Source organism: Microtus pennsylvanicus, chromosome X (assembly GCF_037038515.1).
Source record: "Microtus pennsylvanicus isolate mMicPen1 chromosome X, mMicPen1.hap1, whole genome shotgun sequence".
NCBI lineage: Eukaryota > Metazoa > Chordata > Mammalia > Rodentia > Cricetidae > Microtus > Microtus pennsylvanicus.
In genome coordinates, this window is record NC_134601.1 from 38,550,039 (window position 1) to 38,553,437 (window position 3,399).

A 3,399-nucleotide genomic window follows, 5' to 3' on the forward strand; every position below is an offset into this window, starting at 1 on the left:
ATGGCAGTTATCCACAAAAGCATATCAGAATTACCATGACAACCTGAAATTCTCTTTGGATGCAAAAGGTGTTAAAATAACTGGAGCACAAATGTCTGCATCATTATTTTTCATTTATCATCCTGCAGTAGGGACAGAACACTATTAATTGAATCCATTAATTTACTAATGTGATATATTCGTAGAAAGGGTATATTATTTGTACATTAAGAGATGTGAAGTTTTTTTTATATTTTCCCCATCATATCACCTGTGCCTCATAAAAAGGGAGAAGGGAAAATACTACATAATGAGACAGAGCAGGGATAGATAATGCTGATGTTTGAAAAAGCAATAGGGGATCATATTATGTTATATCTACATAAAATTATATCTAAAACATATGAGTGTATGCACATGTACACACACACCCATATATATGTATATGATGTATATGCAGTGAAGTTATGCCACTTGGAGTGATAATGCTTCTGCCAAAAGCCATAAACTAACAGAATCGGGTGTGAGAACCTACTCTTGACAGTAATGGCAGTAAAAGAGTCTCTCTAAACAATATAGATGATTGTTGTTGCTCTTGGTTACCTCCTATAAGTTGAAGACAAAACCCCATTGCTGAAGTTATCAAACATGTGGGGTATAAGTCATAGATGATTTTCCTGGATCTAACCCCAAATCTCCCACCTCCATAAGGACTAGCTTTCATGTTGCCACAAAGTGCAATGCAAACCTCAAATTAAAAACAGCAATAGAGTTCTACCTAGCTATGATGATCGTGGTCCATTACAATTGTCAACACAGCAAGATTTTCTTTTCTTTCTTATTGTAATTTGTTTATTGTAAGATAATTTACAAACATCTTGCTGTATTTATAACTCAGTGGACCAAGGTTCTTCTGACAAAGACAGCAACCAGTTAAAACCAGCATGCTGTTTTCCTTTACCTATTATTTGTGGGTACAACTTGATTTTCATTAATCCAGAGCTGCAGCCCCAGGTATGATTTTAATCAACTCCTTTGTGATGACATCTTAATGGATGCAGTTGAACATCAAGTCAATTTGTCAATCATATCAGAAGCATTCTTGCAGGCATTGCCCATAGCTGTCATTCTGAAATGTTTCTTACTGGTGGAGGACTCCTTCAGGGAGTAGTAGATGATGTTGGCCAGATTTTATTCCTGGGAATTCTGCAGCGCATCAGCGTTGCTGTAAGGCTCATGCTCTCAGCAGCTGTAATGGTATTGAGAAAGAAGGTGGACTTCTCTTATATCTTGTAGGAGAGAGCAGACTTTAACTGATTAAAAATGATAGGGTCTTCATCAAATTCATATCCAGAATTTAACAATTCAAAGGCAATGCCTGATGCATCTCCAAAAATAGGGGACTTCTGTCCCACAACTTTGACACCAAAAACTGGTCAGAGTGAGTCCTATAAAGTATGTCATTGATTTTGTTACCAATTCCTGCAATTATAACTTTTTTCCCAGCTGCGGTGAGGGTAGTTTCACCATTCTTCATCTATTTGGCCACTGAGGAATGAATAGCCCCACAAATCCCTTGATCTGAGGACACACCAAAAAGGAGGTGTTTGTTCTGGTTCTCAGGTAATTTAATATCAGCCTTTTCATAAAGAGCCAAGGAGCTTGTTCCATACCCTCAAGCTGGCCTCAGCTCCCATGCAGCCCTGGCATATTTTGCAGCTGCAACCATCTTCATAGACCTGGTAATTTTCTGGATTTTTTTTGATGGACTTAGGTCTCCTGGTAATATCTTTCAAAGTTGCCATGTTTCAAACTTGTGCAGCTGAATGGCACAGGGCAACAGCCCGGCAACACTCTCGTGCAAGAGCATGGTAGAACTTTGAAGGTTGGGCAGACGGGATTAGCAAGATTTTCCTTTAGGTGTAATACTAGCACTTGTATCTTGGTAATAACCAAGAGCTATCATGTTGAATTTACAGCCCATTCAATAGGAAAGAAATCATGCCTTGTACTTGAAAACTGGTTAACTACCCAGGCATACTGGTGGCATAAATCTTCGAAGAGAAACTACACCTGAAGCTTTACTAGAACATAATTTCTAACTGTATTCTAAATATTTATTCTTATACTCACAGGTAAATATAGCTCCCACCCTTCATCAAGGAAACTTCTCTTTGCAGCAGATAGGACCTTTACTGAAAACCGCAACTGATCAAAAACCAAAATATTCCTGCACCTAAGTCTCAGGGAACATGGAAGAAGGGGGGCTGAAAGATCTCTGTGAGCTTGAGGCTAGCCTTGTCTACAGGGTGAGCTCCAGAAAAGGCTCCAAAGCTACAGAGAAACCTAGCCTTTAAAAACAGAACAAAACAAAAAACAAAAACTAAACAAAAGCTGAACAAGGACAATGCCAGCAGGTGTACTACCATGGAAGAAAGAAAAAGAGAGAGAGAGAGAGAGAGAGAGAGAGAGAGAGAGAGAGAGAGAGAGAGAGAGAGAAAGAAAGGTGAACAAAACAGAGGAAGTAAGGAGGCCAGGAAGCATAATTCTTCCATGACTGCTACTTTAGTTCCTTCTTCAAGGTTCCTGCCCTGTTTGAGTTTCTGCTCTGACTTCCCTTGAGATGGGTTGTTTTGTGAACCTGTAAGATAAAAATAAGCACTTTCCTCCAAAGTTGATTTTGATCATGGTATTTTATCATAGTAATAGTAATCCTAATATAATCATTGATGGCAAAAAGGGTATATGAGGGACCACTGACCCCGAATGGCTGGAGGTGGACTGTCATTTTTTCCAGTTATACAGCCACTGAAAAGTTGTTCATGTTCCAATAAATATCCTCACATTCATGTTCATGCAAGTACCTCCAATTTAACTTTATGGGTCACAAGTAAAAATACAATAGAATAGAGAACTTTTAGGAATAAGGGATTTAGTGGAAAGGGAAGAGGGGCTGAGAGAGGATAGTAGGGTTAAACAATTAAAATTATTATATACATTTATAAAATGATCAAATACTAAAAACAAATCTTCAGTTTTTCTTTTTTGTGTGTATATATGAAATTCAACATATATAACTGAAAATAGTGGTATATAAAACAAAAACACATCAACCAAGTGCAGATCAGCTCCCCGATATCCAGACAGCATTATCGAAGGAATAGTGCTTATTAGGATTTTGAGACTGTTTTGATTAATTAATGTTGGGTGACAAAAGAATTCTCACACATACTCCTAGATGTTTGACACGTTTTGGGACTGTGTTAAGCTTTCTATTAGCTTCACTTTATCACTAACGTGCCAAACTAGTACTTCTGCAGTCCTATATTCTGATGGTGATAATAGGATATGAGCCTGGTGAAAAGACCTTTCTTCCTTGGTAGAACAACTTTCTGGCTGTAAAAGGAACTTTGAAATGTT

General features: G+C 37.9%; 1 pseudogene; it reads right to left on the reverse strand.

The window, feature by feature from the left end:
- Positions 1-970: 970 nt before the first annotated feature.
- Positions 971-1,790, reverse strand: LOC142841391 (ATP synthase F(1) complex subunit gamma, mitochondrial pseudogene; annotated as a pseudogene).
- Between the last annotated feature and the right edge of the window lie 1,609 nt (positions 1,791-3,399).